The sequence below is a fragment of the Patagioenas fasciata genome, chromosome 5 (assembly GCF_037038585.1).
Source record: "Patagioenas fasciata isolate bPatFas1 chromosome 5, bPatFas1.hap1, whole genome shotgun sequence".
In the NCBI taxonomy this organism is placed as follows: domain Eukaryota; kingdom Metazoa; phylum Chordata; class Aves; order Columbiformes; family Columbidae; genus Patagioenas; species Patagioenas fasciata.
Window position 1 is genome coordinate 25,259,760 of NC_092524.1, and position 26,175 is coordinate 25,285,934.

The 26,175-nt window shown below is 35.7% G+C and overlaps 1 protein-coding gene across 13 annotated transcripts in view; it reads right to left on the reverse strand.

Moving 5' to 3' along the window:
- The window catches only part of LRRC4C (leucine rich repeat containing 4C), a 572,608-nt gene that overhangs the window by 109,615 nt on the left and 436,818 nt on the right, over positions 1–26,175 (reverse strand). For 7 of the 13 annotated variants that reach the window (XR_011739325.1, XR_011739326.1, XM_071809105.1 and 4 more), the window contains one exon: positions 10,038–10,180. The gene's annotated coding sequence lies outside the window, so the exon portion shown is untranslated. Of the gene's footprint in view, positions 1–1,039; positions 2,884–10,037; positions 10,181–22,889; positions 25,832–26,175 lie in introns of those variants that run through there. The other 6 variants (XR_011739330.1, XR_011739329.1, XM_071809103.1 and 3 more) reach the window with 4 other exon arrangements.

Below are 26,175 nucleotides of genomic sequence, written 5' to 3' on the forward strand. Positions count from 1 at the left end.
TAATTATCTGCTTCACTTCCTCCTTCTCCACCAGTTTTGGCCTAATACTTTCAGCTAGAGCCTCTATATATGAAGGTGAAGGTTGAGTAGGACAAGTGAGGGAGGAGAAAAGGGGAAGAAAGAGAAAGAAAACTCCCTATCTACAAGCTAAGTAGTCATGCCAGGAGACAGGATGGAAGCGGCAGTCTTCCCCACAGGAAAACAAGGACCTCTGTTTTAAACACTGTGTTATCCTCCGTTTATTCCATACCCCCATACCACATTTCACCAGGAAGGGAGAGGCACACAAAATCACAAAGAATTTCCTGGGAGATCTGGAGGGCAGGGATGGCCAGTACAGCAGTTTCCTAAACTCCTCTTCAATAGAAGAATGTCCTTTTTCTGCCTGTTACTGCTTTTTCTTATCAATGGAGTGTAAAATGTGCTATTTCTCTTAGAGCTGCCTCCACAAAATCCATTAAAACCTCTTGTCCTACACCCCCCCCACTCTCACAAAGCGCCATACTTCACTTCCCTGCTTGATTATAAAATTTTGCTGGTAATACACCATATTGACCTGCACTGTCAGACTGCATACCAGCATTCAAATCAGAGCCTTTCTCTATTTTAAACACTTACTAAATAAATAAAGAAATAAATAAACAACCGTCCTCCGTGCATCCAATTCTATGCAACTTGCATTCATTTGTACAGGTTGGGCAATCAGGCCGCACCCCCCACTCCCTGCAGGGGCTTTCTCAAAACATTTCTTTACTAGTGAACATTTACAAATGCTACAGAGCCATGCAGGCAGATGCCTGCAAAATCCTACCAAGGTTGGAGTTTTACTAACAGGAATATTTGAGCTACTGTGAGAATTCAGTTCTGTCCTTGTTCCTTCTTCCTTCCCAACCGCCCCTTTCCAGCCATTATCAAAATCCAGTCAGATTCTTTACTCAGGTGGGGGAAAAGACCAATAAAAGAGAATAAGGAATAAAGAAGAGAGGCAGTGGGGCATAATTTCTTTCCCACAAAAGAATAAAATGGAAAGTGTACTTACTGTATCCTCAAAGACTATCCAGCTGGAAATCCAAGTGGTTATGAAAAAACAGGATGGGGGAGGGGTTAGAAAACTATTTCATTTCAGCAACCAAACCAAAATTAAAAACAAACAAAAAAAGGAAATAAAAGGATATCCAATTGCAATTTCCCAGAAATTTCAGTCCATACAGGTGCCAATCCAACCCAACACTGCTGAACTCTCCCCCTCCAGCAATTTTGTTTTCTTCTTATCCATCCTTTATTTTCTCCTGTGGCTTTCAACTTTTCTGATAAGATTCCTGTAGTGGTAACATTGATGTTTGGTTTCACTGGAGAAGAGTGGTTTAAAATAACAGGAAAAAAAAAAGAAATCCTTGCAGAGGATGAATGGTCCTTCTCCTTTCTGAAACTTTTCATTCCAATGTGGATCCTTTGCCTGCTTTCCTTTTTCTGAGGCTTTCTGCCTCTCTGGCTCCATTGCTCTCCATTGTTCACTATTTGTTTTTCCTCTGGAGAGCAGAAATGTCTGTATTTCTTTTCAAGCAACTCTCCATCTGTATTCTTTTAATGTAATTTTGTTGTGACTGTTAAGATCCAGGTCTTGCCAGGCAATTTTCTTCTTCCCCTTCTTTGCTGCACTATCAATTATCCAATCCGTGTGTCTCCACATTTGAACAGGGATTCCCATTCTTCTTTTTCTCTATCCCTGACACTCTTTTAGAAAATAATCTCCTTTTCCATCTAAATTTTTATTTGTGTCTGTCAAAACAATAAACTTTTAGTGTCTCTTCCCCTTCTCCAAAGATCTGATTAGATTTCCAATCACAACCCAGTGCGCAATCGGATTTTGATTTCAGCAAGAAGCCAGCAATCCACAGCATCAGCCCCGTCTCCTCGCTTCAAACTCCACGTTATATCCTTTTGCCTTCCCTCCAACTCCTCTGCATTTTCATAATCTCACATTAAATGGAATGAAGGAGGGAGGGAGTAGAGAAAAATTCAAGGTTCCCACCAGCTGTCAAGAATAAATCCATCCTCCTGTTATTTTTTAAAATACTTGGGATGGGTGTTTTTAACACCCACTCTCCCCTTTGCCCCCCACACTTCTCAAAATCTTTATGATGTTAAAACTCCCCCGACAGAGCACAAAACAAGCCAGGGGAGGTGAGACTTGCCCTCTTAGCTGTAAATTTCACAAGCACCTTTTGCTTTTCATTTCAGCTTCCTCTCCATCTTTTGTCCAGTAGCTATGCAGATCCAGCAGCAACGAGACAGATAAACTTCTATTTCTTCTTTGAGGAGAGAGAGGGAAAGAGAGAGAGGAAGAAGGAAAAAAGCTCTCCAGTCTCTGCCTCCCTTTGCCTCCCTTTCTCTGTTTCAATGCAGGTCTGATCTCATTTCCAAGCTCAGCCTGGTGTATTTCAGATCTACAAGTTGGATTTTCCTTCTGCATAGCAGTGAGTTAGTCTCCCATCTTCTTCCACATGCCAGTTATCTTCCCCCTTTTCTTCCTTCCCTCTTTCCTTCCTGCCTCCCTCCCTTCCAAGACGACACATTCCCAGTAGCACAGACGCTTCTTACAGTTTTTAGTTTCATCCCTGAAACGCATAGCCCTTTGCACAGCCGAAACCCTTCCTCCCTCCCATTAGCTTCAGCTTGAATTCTCCCTGTGTGTGCATGTACGTACGCATGTATGTATATATCCAGTTCCTGACAGATGCCGCTGCTGCTGCTGAGAGTAGCTCCGCTTTTCTGCCGCTCTGGTTTTCTCTCAGTCCCCACCTTTCAGTGGCACCTTAGGATTTGCAAATGTCCCAAGGCCAGTCTTTCTGGTTACATTCCTCCTTCCCCCCTTCCGTTCTCTCTTTCTTTGTGTACCACCCCCCCCCCCCACCCCGTCTTCTTCTCCCCCCCTCCCACCCCGCGTCTTCCCTCCCCCCTTCTTTTCTCTGCTTGTGATCAGTAAAATACAATTACCCAATTACCTCCCATCATCTTAGCACTGATTGGTCAATTGCATTAACACTTAATGTCAGGGAAAGGGTATGGGAGCTGCTCCGACGTGGCACTGCTGCCACCTCGTTGACAGTCTGAGAAGAAACTCAGGTTTACCTTAAGAAATCTCACAAGTTGGAAAGCAGTAATTGAAAAACAAGAAATCATCTTAAGAAAAGGAATGTCAAAACTCATATTCTTAAAAGCCTGACTGACTCTGACAGTTCAACCACTATTCACAGGTACCAGTTTAGCCACTGAAGCAGAGGGAAACAGAATATAGATGATGCATATGCCAGCATTTTTCTACCTCAGAATCAGAAAGAAATTATTTATAGATCTAACTCCTCCACACAATCCTCAAAAAAAGAATTAGTCAGGCGCTTTCATGACAATTATAGAAAACTTCATACATTAAGCAGTAACTCTGAGTTATTCCATGCATGCAATAAGATAGCTAGCTCTGTCAAATAGCCAAGTTATGTTTTGTATGCTTACTTAGCCTTCAGTTCTGGTGTGAAACTGGTGTACTTAAAAAGAAAAGAAAATAATTTGTTAAGTTATATGTCATATTGTAAGTTTCTATAAAATCATAAAATCCATAAGTTCAGTCAAGTAACACTTACTGAATCATTAACATTGACTTTCAGATGTATTCTACTGACTCAGCAGGCTTTCTGGTGAGAAAGTCATACCAGATATAAGTTAAGCAATTGGAACCAGGTCCTTAATCACTGTATAGATCATTTAACATCTGATCTTACTATCACTGAAAACAATGGCAACAAGAAATTATTTAAAATGGGTGGAAGACTTAGAGTGTGTTAATAATGAATAACCCAAACATAACTGTCTTTCAAGAATGCTAAAAAAGAGTTTGGTGATTTTTGGACAAGGCTGCAAGTGGGACAGGAGATGAAGCTGCTGACAAGTAACGATCTTTTTCTCAGTTGGTGAGCTTATTTTTTTCCCATGTGACTCACAGATGCCACTGGCATATTTTGGGCCTACAAATGTCTTACGAGAGTCTTTTCTTTTTACTACTTAAAATCTGAAAAAAACACAAAGTTGTTCCTTTCCCAGAAGGATAAAACCATCACAGCCTAATCTATGTTTGCTCCACTGTTTCTTTAAAAAACTGCCTGAACAATTTCCTGCTAATATTAAAGAGCCTGTGAGCAAAAGTGAGGGTTTCTGTGACTGAATTAAACAAATATATGGGCGTCAAAAACAGGGGATCCTATCAGAATCTGACACAAGCACCTGCAATAGCTATAGTATTTTTGTGGATACAAACTAATATTCCATTTTTGATGTAAATTTGCACATTTTGTATTTTTTCAAGTAATTCAAATTACATCAAAATGCACATTTCTGACAGATGCCAAGACTTGAATAAATGTTCATGTATATATATATAAATATATAAAATATATATATATATATAAAGATAATATATTTGCTGGCATAGATGTGACTAAACACAAAATTAGCATCAAGACTGTAATATGCTGTAGTCTATGATATAATCTTCTGTCTTGATGTTTGTTATTTTTAATATACCAATTATGCTTTATCACCTAGTAAACATAGAAGATAGCTTCTTAGAACATAACTTTAAAGCAATTCAGTTTACAATATTTATGAGATGACACTACATGCTACATGAAAAGGTAAATGTCCTTTTACTAAAGGAAAAAAAAATACAATTCTATTACTTGTTTTACAAGCATGCATTGCTGTATGTGAAACCTATTTAAAACAGATATTTTAGTATTATTAAAGTAAGTCATTCACAAATCAAATGTTAAAAGGGTACCATTAATGCTGCACAGAATTATTCGTGTGACTTTTTTCCTGTGGTACATTCTATATTGTTTCCTCCAAGCAATATTGTTTGCATATTGCATTCAGCCTTCTATTTTGCAGATTTTCTAGAAAAGAAAAACAATTCCCTATATAGCAGTTTAAAAAAGCTATCCAGCATAATGAACTAATATTCAAAATGACTGCACCATGGAAAACTCTGGATGATACACATGATAAAATGTTTCACAGGCACTGACAAGGTGAGACAGAGGAAACATCTTGAGGCCTTCTGTTCAGTTCCTAAACTAGGGAACTGCTACCCTTCATGCCCATTCCCCACCACTGGGCACACTCAGGTGGAAAGCAAGCTTTAAGAGAAGCTGCTACCTGGTCTTCTCCCTACCCGGGAAATGCCCTGGCAGTGCTTGAAGAATAGTCACTGCTGTTATAGTACAAAATCCCAAATACACAGTGGAGGTCACTGAGTCCTGGCTTCTCTTATGGACCCAGATCATAATGAGTCAAAAGGTTGAACTGTGAAGAAAACCAAACACAGACTGTCAAGGGAACTTTGTTTTACATGTAATGAGACAAGCTTGCCTGATCCTGAGTATGGGAGGATATAAAAACTCAAACATATGTCCTGGCAAACCTTCACATAACAAACATGGACAAAACCAGATTGTTACAACACACCTTTTCCTTCTTGACACATGATGAGATTTAAAGTACTGAAGTTCTATGTGTAATTAGCACTGGAAGACATTAGTGGAAAAGACTAGATATTCACAATTGGAAAGGCTGAGGGAGCTGGGTGTCTTTAGTTTGGAGGGGGTTGAGGGGTAGCCTAATTAATGTTCTGGCATCAAAAGCTTTTGAATCCTGCTTTCTAGACTTGTATTAGCACTAAATCTTTTCTATAAAATCCCTGCAGGCTTGTAGACTTTTCACTCATTTCTAAGAGCCTTAGTCTACTCGTTGTGAACAAAGTCTATGTGGATGTAAGGATGTGGTAAACAGCCATGACACTTAGCATTTTCTCCAGCTTAAGTAAAGTGAAAAACAGTTTCAAGTTGTTCTAAGTCATTGATCACCCTGCCTTCCTCTTAAATAAATAAGAAAAATTCATAAAGGAAGTTGCAGAACATATTACTTCTACTTTAGTAAGCGTTGCTGACAAGAAGCTGCTTGCATATGGCAAGAGTACTTAGAATCATTTCAGCTGGAAGAGACCCTCAGGATCATCGAGTCCAAACATAACCTAATCTAACTCTAGCACTAAACTTGAATCCTCTTATAACTTACTGCTTTCAGAAGGGAACAAATACTTCTGACAAACATACTTTTAACTGCACATATCTAGGATCAAGCTCACAAATCAACTCAGGGATTCAAGAGAGACCCTAAAAATCTCAGACTATATAAAATATGTCATATGTAATCTCACAGGGAGACTGATTTTTGTGAAGTCATCGAAGATCATGGCACGTATTTTCCATATATGTGACCTTACTGATTATTGTTCAATTCTTTTAATACAAAACCCACTCAAATCAGGTCCATAACCATCAAAATCAGCATCTGACTATAGTGCTGCCTCATTTGTAAATTTTAACATATTTTTGTTCTGATGTTCACAATTCTAGTGAGAAATTTTATTTTGTAGGTAATTCCTATGAGGTCACAGAGGCTTGAAAAGTAAAAGAAAACATCTCCTCCTTTCAGGAAAATCTGGGTAAAACCACAGCAGACTTGATTTTGGTGCATAGAAGTTTAAGTGACTGCTCAGTAAACTGATCTCTTGATAATATCATAACATCTCTTGTTTCTGGTAAACATGGAACTGAATGGCCTTTTTCATTAAGTTGTTTAAACGTGAAAGGGACCATATTCTCAGAACTTGTATATGTTCATTTTCCAATTGGGTTAATAGGACAAGTTTAGAATTGTTCTGCAGTTCTGCAGATTTTCATCTTTGATGTTAACATTCCATCACTGAAAACCAACTGTCTAGAAAGACTTTCTAGAATTTCTGCTTACGGAACTGAATCTTGTATTTTCAGTTTTTCCATCATAGCAGATACCAATTTCAATTCCATACCAACTCCCCAAGCTGAACATGAGCCAGCAATGTGCCATTGCTATAAGAAAGGGTAATGGTATCCTGTGCCGCACTAGGCAAAGCATTGCCAGCAGGCTGATTGAGGTGATCCTTCCCCTCTAGTAAGCACTGCTAAGTCCATACATGGAGTACTATGTCCATTTCTGGGGTCCACAGTACAAAAGAGACATGGACAGACAGACTGCAGGGAGTCCAAGGGCCAGGAAGATGAGGGACTGAAACATCTGTTCTGTGGGGAAAGGCTGAGAAAGTTGCGACTGTTTAGCCAGGACAAGAGAAGGCTTGTCACAATCTTATTGTCTATAAACACGTGAAGAGAGGGCGCCAAGAGGATGGAGCCAGGCTTTTCTCAGTGGTGCCCAGTGACAGGACCAGAAGCAATGCGCACAAACTGAAACACAGGAGGTTCCCTCTGAACATCATGAAACACTTTTTTACTGTGAGAGTGACCAAGCACTGGCATAGGTTATCCGGGAAGGCTGTGGTGTCTTCCCCCTTAGAGATAGTCAGAAGTCATCTGGACATGGTCTTGGGCAATTGGGTCTAAGTAGCCCTGCTTGAGCAGTGGGGTTGGACCAGATGACCTTCAGATGTCCTTTCCACCCTCGGACATTCTATGATTCTGTAATTTAACGGTTTGTAAAAATTTTTACATAGAAAGAAAGTAAGAAGTAAAAATATTTTTTCTTTATCTGCTCTCAGATTCTCTTATTCACCTGTGTGCCTAGGAAAACTATGTACTTAGCGTTCAACTCAGAACTAGCAGAGGAGATTTTTATCCTATATAAATGCTGCTTTGAAGAAAAAAAGTATGAAAAAGACAAACTAGCAACAAAAAAAAAAAGTTAAACTTTCCCTAATTTCGCTCTTGAGACTGTTGTGACTAGGGTCTGTGTATGTATGTACACACAGAGCTAGTGTTAGAACATTTACAAAATTATATCTTTATCAGGAGCTTACTGTTTCGTGTTGGTAATCACTTTTAAGTTTATTGTAGCATGACTTTAGGGTACCTAGCAATGAACAGAGTTAGAGTGTTACACCTGTAAAGCATTCACAAAAGTAGTTACATATTAAAAAAGGCAGCAGAAGAATTCTGTTTCCACTGAGGCCAATGACAGAATTTCTGCTGACTTAAATAAGACTACAGTTTTACAGGGTATCTTTTTTCATGTGATTTTAAATTCTAACTTTGATTCCAGATTCTGTCTATCAGCTCAACATCCTGAAGATCAACATTCATCTTCATTCCAACATTTTTGCTGCAGTTATTCCCAAACAATTATGGACAAGCTTTTTTCAAACAGCTCCTCATAACATGCACTCACACAAATGCATTTATTCAAAAACATCTTTAACTCACCTTCATTTGGATAGAAATAGACTGTAAATATGTTCCCTGAAATACAGGGCACACAGTCTCTATTGTAACAATAGTCATGTAGCTATTCAGTATTATTTTCTCACATCCTATTCCAATTTTTACTTTAAACTAATTTGTCTATATTGGAAATAAGTGCATGTCAAAATACCTATCCTATAACAAAATCAAATTGCAAAGCATGATTTTCAAAGGGTAAGAACCCTAGCCAAGAACAAAAGCTGTGCAATACTATTATTATTATTGATAAAAATAATTAAGATTAAGTATTTTTCTGTTCCAATTCAAAGTTCTTTGCAATGGTCATGTTTTTCAGTTCCCTATAAAATGTGAACATTTTTGACTGAAATTAACTACTGTATTCAACATCAAAAAAATCTAACTAATGAAATGGCTTAGAACAAAATTTCAAGTGTTTTCTCTCTAAAACAGTACTGAGATAAATGGCCCAAATCCAGACACCTTCCTATGGCACTAATTTCAGGTTTAAAATTTGAACCTAGACAAATTCTCTCCTTTCCAGGACTGAGTGCCACAGAAATTAAATGTAAATTCACTCCATAGAGAGGAATAACTCCTTTAATTCCACTGAAATGTGTCCAGATTAATGTAGGTGTAGATGAGAATAGAGCATGGTCCTTCATTTTATACTCATATGCCATCTAACATGTTTCTCATTCTGTAAATCATAGAATCATTTAGGTTGGAAAATATCAGTAGAGTGAAAAAAATAGACTGTTTCTTTTAAATTGAATTTTTAAAAATGTAAAATTTCAGAGTATAAACAACTAGACTTGGACGTGAATGATGCCTCACTTTGGAAATAATATCTTTACAGTGTGACAGCATGTTTTTTCAGTAAATTTTTAATTGCAAGAGTATGATACTCTGACATAGAAATAAGACATCTTTATTTCTTCTCGTGTAGAATTATTGTGACTGGAAAATACAATTTGCATTTATTGAGAATAAAATCTTAACTACATTTGCTTCAAAATATTACTGAGAAACAACCTAGCAGCCATATTGTTCTATCTTGTCTTAATGGTTAGCATACATTCAAAGTGAAATTCTGGTATGGGGAAAAGACATTAAATTTAACCTCTGAGCCAAGGAAAAAGTAACATATTTCTAAATTTTCATCCGAAAAATGATCATTTCTTAATTTAACCATGCAACATCCCAAAGAATGTTATAACTTTCAATAAATTTGTGAGTCAAACAAATGCTGTATTCAATGAGATTATTGATAGAGCTAATTGCCAAAATGGAAGCCAAACCAAACCAAACCAACCAACCAACCAACCAACCAACCAACCAAAAAACCCACAACACTAGTCAAGGTGATAACTTGCATTTTCAAGATCTGTTTTCAGGTACTTAGAACTTTATAAAATATTACTTCAGCTAAATATCTCAAGCATATGGATATCATTTCTATATGTGAAATTTCCACTTAGCCCTTATTGGTTAATATGAAAAAACCAAACCAAACCAAACCAAACCAAAATAACCCCACCACCATGTACTTTTTATAATGAATTTATCTGAACTCTGTTTTTATCTTTCTCCTTAAATCACTAATGGCTTATTCTGGGCCATTGGAAAACAACATAATATTTTCTTTTTTTTTTTTTTTAGATTTATACAAATTCAAATAGATCAAAATATTATAATGCATATAACATATATAAGAACCTCTTTTCTTACCATCCATACTTGCAGAACTGTGGCCAGTGATGAGGAACGATGTCAAAAGTTTTATAGCCAGGACTCGCTGGGATTATATTTCCAGAGTTTTTATATGATCTCAAGATAGATTATTTTATTTCTCTGCATGACTGTCACTCTACCTGTAAAATGAAAACAATCCTTACTAAATGTGTATTAAATAGGATGGACTTATCATTAATTGGACTAAGGAGAGTAAAGTAAAAACCCATCACTCTAAATATTTATCATTCTTTTCTGTAGCCTGGCACTCAACACCTGATATTAAACAATTCAAGATCTCTGAATGAATTGTGAAATAAATGTACAAGAGATGTTGACTTAAACTAGATGGATGAAAAAGTCAGGGAACAATTTAGGACCTGCCAATGAATGAAGGCAGAAGACACTGTATTTATACTCACAAGGACTCTGAAATATGGTATAAGTTAGTTTAAAGACCAATATTCACCTTGAGTTTTATGGATTTTCTCAACCAGGGTTCAGTTCTCACTTCTATCTCCACATTCACATATAAAAATGTACATTGTTTAAAGAGCATATGAAATGTGAAATATCTAACTGTCTTTCAGTATCATCTTAAAGAGGTGGATGAAAAACTATAGGACAATAATGAGCCCCTTGAAATTCTTTTGAAATTTATTTGGTTACTGCCACTCCAGAATAAACCAATAGTCTGTCTAGGCCACTGTGGTGTCACTTCTAAAGAGAATACAGTATTATTCCATAATAGGTAGTTCCACAACTTTATTTTATAAAGCAGTATAAGTGAAAGAATAACCCAGACCCATTTGCATTGGATTTGCACTTAAGCCCTAGAAAGGTTACAAGGGGAAAATGTGTCTCTATTTTGGAGACAAGAAGAGGAAACAGGCTGAATACAAATAAACACCTTTTCTCCCCTTAGGATAGGATTCTTTGAGAAGTTCTTTTAAGAACTTGTGGTTGAGAACATCTCTCATTCTTTATTGACAGCATAAGAAGTTAAGAAAAGTTAAGAAATCCTGCCAGTCACAACTGCTGAAAATGATTTTTTTAATCAATGATACCTTAGATTCAGTTTTCCTAACATCTCTTCAAACTACATTCCTAGTGAGTATGCTACAGTTTTAAATTGAAACTCATCTTACTGAACCAGATCTGATCTTCAAGATCTAGAGAAGAGTTTCTTGTTAATGGGACTATTTCTGGTCTTCAAGATCTAGAGAAGAGTTTCTTGTTAATGGGACTATTTCTGGTGATGAAGAGGCTGAAAAACCTGCAAGGAACGAAGCATTATTTTAAGAATCTGTACTATAGGATTGTTTGGGAACAGTAAAAAAAGAAACAAAAAACCAACAAGCCAATAAACAAGAGGTGATACGCAGGAGTCTGGATTTGGTCAAGACATGTACCAATTGCTTTTTTGGGTTCTTCAGACCTTTTGTTTCTCTCTCCTTGCACCTTTCTACTAGCTTATACTGAAACTGCATTTCCTTAGAATTGTATTTGCTTTACACTCCTTTGTGCATGTAGGTGGAAATTACCTTCAACATGCTAAAAAATAAAATAAAACAGCATACTTACTATTTAACAGATAAGAAGTAGTATTAGCATCAAAGCTTACAGTACTGATAGTCTTTGGATGATAAGTGGAGGCAATATTAAGAAAACTAGAATATTAGGCTGAAGTTTTCAGATTTTCCAAAAATTGGTCACAAATACATTTGATGAAAATCAGGAGGTCAAGGGACATGAGGTTTCATTTAAAATGTTTCAAGTGGGACTTATTTTCAAAACTAGGCACAGCAACATTTGTTAAATCCAGCCCCATTTAAAATGTGTTCTCCAAAGATGAGTCAGCTAAAATGAATCATCACTTTTGGAAAACACATTTAATCACTCCATATATAAATGCATATTTCCGGAAGCAGGAATTAACCATCTGTACTCCTAAAGTACAGACAGTATATTTTACTGGAATTCCTTTTCTGAGAGAGAAATTTAGAAAAGAAGAGATATTTAGGTTCAAAGTACAAATTTAATGCACTCTTTCCCAAGAGCAAGGTTATAAAGCTGTTTCAACTTCATATTAAAATCTTTCCACAGAAATATGATAAAGGCAAATTACTTTTAAAATAAAAATATTGATAATATCAAACTTCTCCTATTTTGATTTAGTTTTAATTACCATCCCTCTCCCCAGTTATTTTAAGACAAGAAAACCAAAGAAAGTATCAACTCATCATTGATATTTATTGATATAAAAATCAATAAATAAATGCTTCCAAAGTGATTATTTTTAACACAAGTATTTTCCCTTTACAGTCTTTTAAGAATTCAAACAGTTATTACAATCACAGAATTACATTGAAATAGCTGCTTCATTTCCTGCATGACTACCACAGATAGAAGAATCAAGGGTTGCTTTGTATCTGCCTTTCATACAGACACATATATGTATCTGTGTATAAACATGTTTATCATGACATAGGGTAATGCTTAAATATTGTCATTTTCATGTTTGTTTTATGGTCAAAACCACTGTAGGAACAGATATTTTCAAAAAAGGAACTTTCCAAATATGTGTGACTTAAAACAGAGAGAAAATATCTCATACATTTATTCTGAAATAATGTGGCTTGTAGCTATCAGAAAGTATTTGCTTGTTAGAACTATGAAAGAATTCAGTGGAATGAGAGGTAGATGTACACTGGTTCTTGAACTTGATAGTTGATGATTTTCTGCTTGTTTGTGGGCAGAGTGGCATTAGCCTTGTTCTCATTAAATTAATGTGTTTAAGATAAGTCCTTATTGTTCACATAAAAATTTGAGCTTCCTGAAATTCTTCAATAGAAACTTTTCTGAACAACATCAAAATATTATGAAAACTAACTTTATTCTCTGAACAAAGCCTCCAGGATAGATTTTAAAAGGTATTCAGATGCTTAAACATGTGGATTGGAACATTCTGTGATTTACAAATTTTATCTAAGTGTATTAATCCCCTAAGTCCCATATGTCTCCATCTTTAGAAGCCTTTCAAACAAGAACACTTTGTTTACTAATATAAAAAAAAATAACACATGCTGAATGTTTAAAGTCCATGTGTAACATTGCAGGGGTAAGGAGTATTTCTTATAGGTAGTCAGCACCATTCCTGTTAGCATAATCATATCAAGATATCAGTGGCTAACCCATTTTTCAATTTCTATTTCATTTCTATTTCTTACTTCCTTTGAAAAGAATAAGACCAGCAGCTTGTCACTACGGTATTAGGTGGGAAGCAGTATATGTCAGGATTATGAGTCAGTCATTAAGACTGCTGGTCAGTTAAAAAAAATTTTAAAAATCAAACTCCAAAACAAACAAAAACTTGTCATCACAACTGGGGCAATTCTATGTAGAGGGAAAATGTATTAGACACTGTACTCATAGATTCAAATTTATTTCCAGAATATGCTTAATTCTTCCAATTAAGACATCCAATTTCCTACCTTGCTGCAGAAAACTTCAAATACCTGCACCTTATACATTCCTTCTGCAGCAAACTGATTAATGTTTACTCTGGGATAGTTCTGCATTATACTCATGCCCACCTTCGGAATTTGACTCCATAAGGTATGTAAGTGGGATATTTACAGGGCAATCATATTGATGAAGACCTCCTATGCTAAGTTCTAGAACGGCAAAGATGTCTGCTTTGGTTAAATGAGAGCAAGTATATAAATATATCCCAACCCTTTGTCACAAAACTGTGTGGGAGTAGAGGAGTTTCTTAGACAAGGTGCTAGAAGTGACATGGAAGCTCTAACTACTTGCAGCTATGACACATTATTCTTCATGGTATGGTGTTTCACTCAGACTGTTATAATGCACAGCCGACATCATGCATATTATCAGTGTTGAACAGCACTGAGAGGGATTACAGAGGTACAGGTCATTTTGGGGAAATTCCTCTGTCACAATTCAGGCACAGGTTTGCTGCTTTTTGTGGAATGAATCTGGCAGCACAAGCTAGGGGATCGTCAAGTGGTTATTAACAACCAACAAAATTCATTCATTACAAGTCAAGACATATTTATAAAGGCTTCCGGAGAAGGAGTCAGAATTCTGTATGTAAAGTACTCACTAAATATTATTGAAGTACTTCTATCAGTCTTGGAGAAAGTGATCTGAACAAAGAACAGGCCAAATGTGCAAACAGTTGTATGTGTATGGGTGTCAAGACAATGCTTTGCACTGAGGAAGAAGGTTAATAAGATAAAGTAGAATCTGTAGGGTCAGAAAGGGCATAAATATAAAAATTTTAAATCCACCAGGAAGAACATAAAGAAATAAGGCAGGAATGTAAGGAGATCAGATAGAGGTACCAGTTTAAACCAACACACACATATACACACAAGGGAATTTGTCAATTACACAAATAAGGCAGTCTGGATTTCTTGAATACGAAAATCTCAAGTTATAGCTATAAATAATTAAATCCAGTTTTTACATATTTCAAAATTAGCTTATATGAACAAAACTTTAGATACGTTATTTCCACTAAAATTTGCTTCCTCATGTATTTGCACAAAATGTAATCATTAATGAAATTAATGAGTAAATTAATTTTGCACCTCCCTCAACTTTAAAATTATTGCAATGTTGAGATAACTTTCAATTTTTCTGCTTCTCTCTGTTGTCTTCTTTCCCCATATACTGCACACTTTCTGTGTTTGTTTTTTTTTTTTTTTTATTGTTTGCTTGTTTTTTCTTTGTTTTATATTATTTTTTAAATAAACTTCTGACTGGGAGTCAAGAACAAAAAAACTGAAGTCAGACTTGAGCAGCAATTCAGAGAAATAATTCTCAAACATAATTATCAGATCAGAAAGCATTATTGTAGTGCCATTGCAACCAGCCCCATGCGAGGTCTTCCAGCAGCTGTTAGCAGCACTTCCAAACCTTATCTAGATGTCACTAATGCTAATATGCTTCTTTTAGAATACAATGGATAACAGGATACAAATCACACTATAATATTCCATGTTAGAGTGATAGTTTTAGCAACAATGATTGAGGTGCAGAGCACTTCCTGGGAAACTACTAACAGACGAGCTAAGGATCATGCCCCCTACCCATAATAACAATTTGTTAGTAACATATATATATATATATATATATATATATATATATAAACCACCTCTAACTTATTATCTTTAAATCAACAAACAAATAAACACAAAACATTAAGTTGCATTCAAGAAGGCCATTCATCACACAGTGTCTAAAATTTTCACAGAACACTGAAATGTACTTACCTCATAACTACTGGTAAATGATTCACAGTAGTACCACACAGAATTTTCATACCAAGAAAAAAATTGGCATTCCTGTTCAGTTTCTTTTAAAATTTTAGTGGGCAAAATACAACCATGTAAATCGAATTCAACCAGTGTGCTGTTATTCTTTAATCATTTTACAAAACAGAGTGATATCAAAGGATCTGAACTAAACTTTCTAATTTGATCAGAAATTTGGTGGTCCAAGCAGAACAAAGTATGTTCTTCAGAACGTGACCGTTTCTTACCTCACTGAATACTCTGGGAACAACAGTAACCTAGGAATTTAAGACAATGTAGTTGGTGGCAAAGGTGGTATGGGAAGGTCAGGATGAACGTCAGACTTTAAACTGAAAACTAGAAAGCATTTATATATCTATATCTTCATTAACAAATCTATTTTTTTCAATAAGTCCTGTACCATCTAGGGTTATTTTTCTATAACATTCAGAATTGTTATCCAATGATTTCTAGGAAAACTTGGTATTAAAAAGAAAAAGCTTTTTTTTACAGTTTTTATGGAACAAACAAGCAAGTTAAAGACAAATAAAGGAGAGAGAAAATATACTGTTTTAGTAAGTGATTCTCTATCTAAAGCATTCTGGGATTTTGTTTCTTTGTGTTTTTTGGTGTTGTTTGTTTGTCTGTTTGTTTCCCACCAGTCGTTACAAGGGACAAATCAAATCATACAGTCATAATTTCTGTTGGGAAGGAACTCCATGCGTCATCCAGTCCTGCCTCTTGCTCAAAACAGTTCTAATCAGAGCAGATAGTTCAGGGCACGTCCAGTGGAGACTTGAACACCTACAAAAGCCTACAGTTTCTCTGAACAATCTGCTCTGGTATATAATCACCCTCGCAGTATCTCCCTCTCCCTCCTGTCCCCCCCATTATTAATGTGAAAGCTGAGAGCTAACCGTGAGTCTGTCTATGGGAATGTCTTAGAAACTCCGCCTTTCCTGTCCTTGGTATTGAATTCACCATCACGAAGATGGTATTCAATGTCTATTGAATGGGAACATTCGAGATGTCAGAGTAAAAAATCATCACCAACTATGCTAATCTATGTGCTAGGAATGTTTCACAAGGAACTACTTCAAAATGTAGAAAGAAAATATTGAAGAGAAAACTCTAAAAACAGAAAAGGAGGGATCGGGGCATTAAGAATGAATAGAGAACTTCTGTATCTTCAGCATCCTGGCAACATTAGCTAAGAGAAGTGATGACCATTATGCAAAATTATCAACTGGGCATTATAGGACATCTGGTTATGTTCTGTGAGTTTTGTTGATATCCTGCTGTATGTTGTGATTTTCTGGTGTCCTGGATACATTCAATACTGTAAATCAAGTTAGAAAGAATGAAGTTACCCAACATAGAAAAGTTCATATCAAATTCCAGTCTTTAAAATAAAGAGAACGTATAACTGCTACAGCGTAACTATTACTTAAATGTGTCAGGAGCAGCTGTATTTTCTATTTCAAATGACATCGGATCATTCCAGATAAAACTGACCTACATAAGAATTTCTGAATTATTAGAAGTCAGGTTAAAGATAAGTTTAATGAAAGATAAAATGAGGAACTATTTTTCTTTTCATCCTTATTAAATGTATTTAAAAATTTCCCTAAGATACTGATATGTAAGCTACAATATGTTTCTTTTATTAGAAAAAAATAAAAGATTCAATCCAAATAAAATGATAGAAACTTCAAGATTTAGTCATAGGTCATTTTAGAATATGATTGTACCAAGAAATAAATTTACTGATGTTATCAAAATACCATGTATTCAAATGATACTTGATAAAATGGAAAAAGTGTAAGATAGTCTGTGGCTAAGCATGGTACATATCTATTGAAATGGGAGGCCAAATGTGTCCTAAAGTTTAATTCTGAGATATTTCTAACTATTACTGGCCAGTTCCTGCTTGACTTGCTCAAGGAAGTGTACACAATGACTTTGTCAGAACTACTTTCTTTAGAAAAGATGAATTACTTGTTCACCTACATATAATGACCGCCATCTATACTTCCACCCTCATTTTATACATACATATATATGTATGTATATACACACACTTGCATTGTCTGCTCGTTGCAAGCAGAATAAAAAGCATTTTCTGGGCAAATAGGGCTCTAAATATTAACCTAGAGAAAATAACTTGGAGGTGCTGCTAAAATTGAAAAAGTTTCATAAGAGGAAAGAGAAAACAAAATTATCAGAATACAAGAAAACTCTATTAGGGATCAGCATATAAATTAAGGTATTTCCTGAAAACTGTCATTCTTGTGCCAAAGTTCAGACAAGAAATAGAGATCTCTCACTCTGCCAAAGTCTTTCTAGGCTGCTTGCCAGCACTATCGTAGCATTAAGGAAACTGAAACAGAACCAACTGATTAGAAAACCATAACAAAAGAATCACAGAATAAATCACAGAATGACTGGGGTTGGAAAGGACCTCTGGAGATCATTTCATCCACTCCACCTGCGAAAACAGGTTCATGTAGAGCAGATTGCACAGAAACGTGCAGAGGTAGGTTTTGAATGTCCTCAGAGAAGGAGACTCCACAACCTCTCTGGGCAGCCTGTTTGTGTACTCTGGTACCCTAAAAGAAAAAAAGTTTCTCCTCAAGTTTAGATGGAGCCTCCTATGCCTCAGTCTGTGCCCATTGCCATACATCCTATTGTTTGGCACCACCAAAGAGTGTCTGGTCCCATCATCTTGACACTCACCCTTGAGATATTTCTAAGCATTGGGAAGGTCCCCTCTCAGCCTTCTCTTCTCCAGGATGAACAGACCCAGCTCTCTCAGTCTCTCCTCATAAAAAAGATGCTCCAGAACCCTAACCATCTTGGTAGCCCTCTGTTGGACTCCCTGCAGTAATTCCTCGTCCTTCTTAAACTGGGGAGCCCAGAACTGGACACAGTACTCCAGATGCGGCCTCATCAGGGCAGAGTAGAGGTGGAGGGGTTAACCTCCCTCAACCTACAGGTTGACCTCTTCCTAATATATCCCATGAGACCATTGGCCTTCTTGGCCACAAGGGTACATTGCTAGCTCATGTTCAATCTGTTGTCCACTAGGACTCCCAGGTCCTTCTCTGTCATATTGCTTTCCACCAGGTCAGACACCTTACTGGTGCCTGGGGTTATTGCTCCTGAGATGAAGGACCCTACACTTGCCCTTGTTGAATTTCATTAGGTTCTTCTCTGACCAGGCCTCCAGTCTGTCCAGATCTCACTGAATGGCAGCACAAACTTCTGGTGCGTCAACCAGTCTTCCCAGTTTTGTGTTATCAGCAAAATTGTTGAGGGTACACTCGGTCTCTTCATCCAGGTCTTTAACGAACAGGTGGAACAAGACTGGATCCAGTGAAAAAGAAGACACAATTGTTTCATTTCTTATCATAATACTTGTTTATAAGAATAGCTGTGTATTGTAATAACCATTGAAAGGATCTTTAATATTTTTTCATCAAGGAATTTTCTCTACAGAGGCTTCAACAGCGGTGATGCTGATGGAAAATGCAACAGAATATACCTCTGGCTATATATGTCCTTTTCTCCACGTATGTAAGACATGACCAGAGTCCTGTGGAACACTAGCTGTGAGACTGAAAAGCAGTGTTTTGACTTATGGCTACTGGATTGCACATGATTTATACTAAGTGGCTCATTTAAATTGTTAGGATGTTTTGTATTAGGCTCTCAAGATAACAGTTAATAAAAACCCTTAATAGAATCACCATTTGCATATTAAGTCTTAAAACAACCAAACAACAAAACAAAATCAAACCAGCCAAACTAAAATCCCCAAGACTGATCACTAATTATTCTCAACTGAAAAAAAAAATTCATAACTCTAAAACATAGTCCTGTACCTCTTCTAGACACATCTGGTAGGAGAAAATTAGCAAGATGAACATGCGTGAATGTCATGGTAAACTGATCTCTAGTCGTTGTTCTTGGCACCTGCATGAGTTAAAGCAAAAAAATAGCTTAATTTACAGCAACAGAGGAAAACTAGAGCCATGGGGGAGAAAACTTTCTAACTTTAAGAATATGTAACCACAAACTTCTACAAACTGCACAGTAGGCTTGATAGTAATTCAAGGTCCAAAGTGTTCAAATCACTTAGCAGAAACAAATGAACTTACATATTCCCTATTCCAGGTAAACTCAGCAAATGAGTCAACTCTTGATTTTCTTCTTACCTTCAATAACAACTATAATGACACTGAAATCTGTTGTTATGTGATGGCACTTTGCAGAAGAAAAAGGTTGCACACCATGTTTTCCAAACATTTGTATTTTTATGACCCCAAATTACAAAGCACACTTTTTATGCATGCATTTCCTACATTTTACAGCTTTATCTTAAATTCTGATACATGCAAATCAATTAATCCTTTAATAATTTTCAAGTTACTGGGAAAGTACAAGAGAAAATGTTAGAAATACTAATGCCACATGTATTTGCTGCAAATTCAGAGACTGAAAACAGAACCATTTTATCAATGACACCGTTAAGAGCTGTAGAATTACTCTGCAAAGGGGTCTTAGAGATGCACTGTATTTTAGTAAAAGAAACTTTAGTCAGACTCGTTGTTAGTATGGAACCAAACTTTTGAAGACTACAGGTATATACTTAGTAACCTTCAACACAGACTGGGCTGTCTACCAGGTATGAGAATCTGTGATCTTTACCACAGTAATACAAATGAAAGCTGCTGTGTAAAACTTAGGAGCTGATCTGTTGCTGTCCCTGGGATGTATATATTTCCCCTGAAACATTTAGGTAAAGTCCTACCTGCTTCTGTACCATTGTAAAGCCAGCACAATTTTACTTATGGAATCAAGCTCAGAAAATAGGTTGTCTACATGATACAAAGAAAAACCCTCTATGTCAGATTCTGTTGTAGTTTATAGTAAGGGAAAGTCTGAAATGTACACCAAAGTAGGAAGCATGGCCTATAACAGTTATAAAGCTGTGGTAGCTATCTTAGTAACAAGATAGCTAAGCAGGGAAGAATATTTCCTTTCTTCCTAGATTCCTCAAAATTTCCCAATGGGAAATGCAAATGTTTCTCAGACATGAAAGTTACAAGCATTTGCATAACATGAACTCAAGAGGCTGTAAAAACAAGCAAAGATAAACCTTCTGTGATCACACTTGCCTCTCCTGCTCTGAGTCACTTACAAAACAACGGTCAACATCCAGCTGTTCTAAATTACACTTGGTACCTTCATTGACTTGGAAAGAACAGTTAATTGCTTCATTTAGCCTTTCACTTAATTCAGTATATTACTCTGCACTTCAGCTGCCACTCAAATGAAGATGTGGTTCTGAGGGAAAACACACTTAAGTATATTGCATAAATGTTCAGTTGTTTCCCTCTGTGTAAAGCAGTACCTTGCCTTTGAATTTAAAAATAGCCACCTTGCCAGTAGAATTGGAGAAAAACCTCTGATTTTCACACATCCACTTGTCAGACTGGACACGTTCTAATGCTCTTCATGAAATAAGTCCCAGGAGAAAAATGAATTCATTTCCTCTGGCAAAAATTTCAGAATATTTAGTTCAGAGTGGTTTTGTGATATTCTTGCACTTTTTTCTCATGTACTGGCTCCCACATAACCATAAACTTTTTATTTGCCTCTTGAAAGTGATCTACATTAGTGTAAACCCCCAGTTTAACTAATTTATCTTATTATAGTTGCTGTTCAAGGAAAACAAGTCATTTTTGCAATCAGTGGGAAAACCACTGCTGTTTCACTTTGTGGGACACTGAAGAGGCTGTAAAAAGCAGAAATATACAGGGTGTTTCAAAAAGATGGATCCAATTTTATGGTGGCAATGTTACAACTACACAAAAATTCACAAAAGGTTTAATAGTTACAGAGTTTTAGTAACCTTTTTATAAATGTTCTATGTTCCCTTCTCCTGCTGTATGGACAACATCTAGTTGAATTCAAATGTAATGATTCCAAATCACCCTGTATTATCATTGTTTTCAAGTGATAGAGGTAGTGCAAACCAGTCTGCTCACAATTTCAAAACTAAGAACAGGTTTGTACTTTGAATACCAGTACAAAAAGAAACATTGGAATTTAGAAATAAAGTTTATACGGTATGAGTTTACTCTGACTCTAGAAACCATTCATCTCATTTTGTACTTCAAAAATTAGGCCTTTTAACAGGTTATTTTTTTCACTGTTCTACTTCTCTTACAGGGTAAAATGTCACACTTTTCATAGGCACTCTAGCTTGTTCAGAAAGAATTCACTAATAGGTATTCCACTATCTTACAGTCCAATATTTCAGTGTCTTTATTAGAAAGTGATTGCAAATACTAAACATGGAGAAATTTGCTGTAGTGTAAACCCACTAGATCTCCTGTCCACAGTCAGCATGGATTACTCTTATTTCCAGCTACTTTTCATGTGTTGAAAGCTTTCATTGTTCCCCTACTTACATCCTTCATTCTTCTACTCTTTTCAATATCAGTTGTTTAAGCTCTTTTTGAAATGTCATTTTTCTAAACCCTCTTTCTTCTCATTGCTATTCTATGTTATGGTTAATTTTCAAAGTAGAATTTAAAATTTCCTTATAAAAATTCAGTCATCCTGAACAAAATATAACATTGTATTTCAGATAGAAAAAAAAATGCTCTTTGATCTGAAATTATTTTTTCAACTGTGATTTTAGTAGGAAGAGTACACACAAGAGGAATTAGGAAGAGAGAAAAAATTATTTTAATTTGACCAAAGTAAACTTCTCCTTTTTTATTTTGTAGCTAAAGAAATAAGTTGGAAGATCAATAATTTTTTATCTCTGCATAAAAAAATGTGTTCACTCATGTTTTGTGTCTTTCAAAATGTGGAAGCTTAGCACAAACTCAAAGGTGAAAATGTAAACCCTTTCAATAAGCTCAATATCCTATTATTAATAGATACACAATCTACACTTACAAAATAACTTATTCACAAAAAATTAGTTTTCCAAGATTGCCAAGTACACATCTAAAAACTACTTTTGAAAATGTCAATCAGTTTATAAATGTTTTGTCAACATCCTCAAAGTACTTCAGGGCTATTTCCTACATCATATTCTGCTTTGTCAGATACAATGTTAAGTAACTGTCAAGTCATTCTAACAACACAGCTATTATTTTATTATTCAGATGATTCTGTCTATATTTAACATTATGATTTTCCATCTGACTTCTCTGTGTTTCACTACCTTTCCTTTTTTGTCATTTAAAGCAACTGTATTAAACACAGTACTGGGTCTTACAAGGACAAAAGACAACATATCATCTTTTCAATCAATCATATTTGCTTAAATACATATCCTTGCTCATACTAGTCTCCTGGCCAACACATTCCAGATATCTAAATCTCCCAATATTTGTAATTTGGATCAGGAATTTAAGAAAGAGAGAAATCAACATAATATATATTATAGTAAAAAGTGAAGATAAGAGAGAAAAATATCACTGTATTTGACTCAGACTGATGATTTTCAACTCTTCATGCTGTGATTGAGAAGTGATAATGTTGATGCATGACAAGATACAAATAATCATTACTAGCAGTGATGTCTTTCTCATTCCCATAAAAATGCCTGTGTGGGTTTTAGTAGGAGAAACAAACAAACAAGCAAACACACACCAACCAAATAACCAACCAAAAAACAAACAACACAAAACCCCCAAACCAAACAAACCAACAAGACAACCTGTTTGAAAATGTCTTTAAGTATATTATTGGGTTTAATAACAGCATTAATGCTGGGTATCATCCTACAGTAAAAGCTTTTTCAGCACTTACAATACATGGATGTGTTGCTCCTAAATAGAATGAAGAGCACATAGTCTCTACAACTGAATTTTAATAACTAAAATGTCTGTGGACAGAAAGTGGAAAATACAAATGGACTTAACTTACTGTTACCCAACTCATTACATCATCATCGATCATAAATTAACTAGAAAATATGAGTATATTGTTTAGGTCATATTATCTGAATGGGCACATACAGAAAAATGATATATCACATTTAATTAACATCACATTTATGTTGTGATGATATCAATTGAGGAAGCTGCATTTCTACCTATAAAGGATTGAAGTCCAAATGAAACTGAAGTCTAAATGGAACTGAAGTTCCATTTTGTAGATTTATTTTAAAAATGAATTAATGAAAACAAATATATCCTCGTAAACTCAATCATGCTAGGTTGTTCCAGACAGTTATGAAAACCTTCTGATACTGGCACTTGCTGAGTTCTTGATAAAAAAAGGAAGGCAGGACTATTTCCCAAAAAAGCTCAGAGGAAAAGAATTCTGAATATCTTATTTTCTATGCAATTCTCAAAAGCACTAGTATTTAAATCATTACTTTCAGCACCTATGATCATAAACAATCATCACCAAAAAAAAAAAAATCACTGCAAAATCATAAAGTTCATCCCATTGACTCTTTTTGAATAATACTTTCAAACTAGAAGTTAAAACTTTGCAAAAGCTCACTCAGAAATCAAAGGTCAATCAGAGAGCTGTGGTATTAATAAAAACATAGCTTAGCATCCTAGGCTTGTATTTGGAAATCCTGCAGTTTCATATTAAATCCCAGATTACTTGAACTACCTGAATGAATCATTTGACCACAGTAGGGTTAAGTCCCACCTCCTGTCAATGACAGACTTTCAACTTCAACTGCAGTTTTGTGAACAAATACTTCAAAGATTTCTGTTTGTTCAAATAATGTGGTAATGTTAACATGACAGAGGCTTTTTAACTAAGAAGGAGTAAAGCTTTTCTTCTGCTTTTAGTAAAGTTATTCCAAGTTTTACATTTTCTTGGGTTTTATATACAATTAAACTAATTCACTGCAGAGTTTTAATGCTCTGTGAGTCATAGTTAATTGCCAATGAACGTTCACTTTTGGAAGATGTAGTCCAAATACAGCCCTCACACAATGAGACACTTATGTTCATAGCAGCTTTGTTTCATATTAAAAAAGATTTCCACAGAAAAATGTTCAAATTGGACGTACTTACACACACACACAAAAAAATAATCTAAGCAGGAGAATTAATAATCTTAGTGAAAAGCATTGAGGTTCAGACATTCTTGAAACATTTATATGAGAATTTGCTAATTCTCTAGTTTTAAGATCCTCTCTTTTTTTGTCCTTTAATTTGAACACCGAAGCAATGAAGACAACTGTGTGCAGTGTACTGAAGACAACTGTGTGCTGAATACAGTATGTATTTCAGTAACTATTCAATAAATTGTCTGAACATGCATTCTTACCAAGTTCCTAATTTATCATTTCAATACAATACACAGTGTTGTATTAGGTTGGTGCAAAAGTAATTGTGTTTTTTAACTGTGAATTTTAAATCTTTATAACTGGGTTCAAACACATATTTATTAATCAAAATAGGAACCATTACAATCATCACATTTTTGACAATGAGAAATAAGTTTGTTTATTCCTGTAGTGCAAAAGTCCGCACTTCAGGATACAACAAACTCTTCAAAGCATTTTCTACATCCTGCTGGTTGTGGAGGCATTTCCCCTGTAAAAAGTTGTCAAAATGCTTGAAGAAGTGGTAGTCAGTTGGCAAGAGGTCAGGTGAATACGGCATATGAGACAAAACTTCATAGTTCAATTTGTTCAACTTTTGAAGAGTTTGTTGTGTGATGTGTGGTCAGGCATTGTTGTGGAGAAGAATTGGACCATTTCTGCTGACCAATGCCAGCTGCAGGTGTTGCAGTTTTCAGTGAATCTCATTGACTTGCGGAGTGTACTTCTCAGATGTAATGGTTTTGCTGGGATTCAGAAAGCCATAATGGATCAGACTGGCAGCAGAGCACTAAACAGTGACTGATATTTTTGGGTGCAAGTTTGGCTTTGGGAAGTGCTTTAGAGGTTCTTCTTGGTTCAACAGTGAGATGGTCATCACTGGTTGTTGTATAAAATCAATTTCTCATTGAAAATCACAATCCAATCTAGAAAGAGTTGTTGTTGCATAGAAGAAGAGAAGATGACACACAACAATTATTTTTTTTATTTTCAGTAAGCTCCTGAGGCACACACTTATTGAGGTTTTTCTCCTTTCTAATTTGCTTCAAGTGTTGAATGATCATAGAGTGGTCGACATTGAGTTCTTTGGCAACTTCTCATGTAGTTATAAGAGGATCAGCTTTGATGATTACTCTCAGTTGGTCATTGTCAACTTCCAATGGCCAGCCACTATACTCCTCAACTTCAAAGCTCTCATCTCCTTTGTGAAACTTCTTGAACCACCACTGTACTGGACGTTCATTAGCAGTTTCTGGGCCAAATGCATTGTTGATGCTGCGGGTTGTCTCCACTGCTTTACAACCCATTTTGAACTCAAATAAGAAAATTGCTCAAATTTGCTTTTTGTCTAACATCATCTCCATAGCCTAAAATAAATACAAAATAAACAGCGAGTAATAAGTCAGTACAAAGTAAAAACAAAACCAAAAATCAAACAAACAAAAAAAAGAACCAAAAACCAGAAAACCAAAAAAAAAAAACCACAAAGAAACAAACACAGAACAAGAAAAGTGCATTAAAATTATATATAATAAAACCACATTTAGTTAAGAATGTATTCCAATATCAAACGGCAAATTTCAGCAATGCAAAAACCACAATTCCTTTTGCACCAACCTAACAGAAACCTAACAGAAGGCCTAGAAAAAATTTACAAGCCACTCAATATCTACCTGAAGATTTAAATAGTCTATAGTTCTTGTATAAAGCT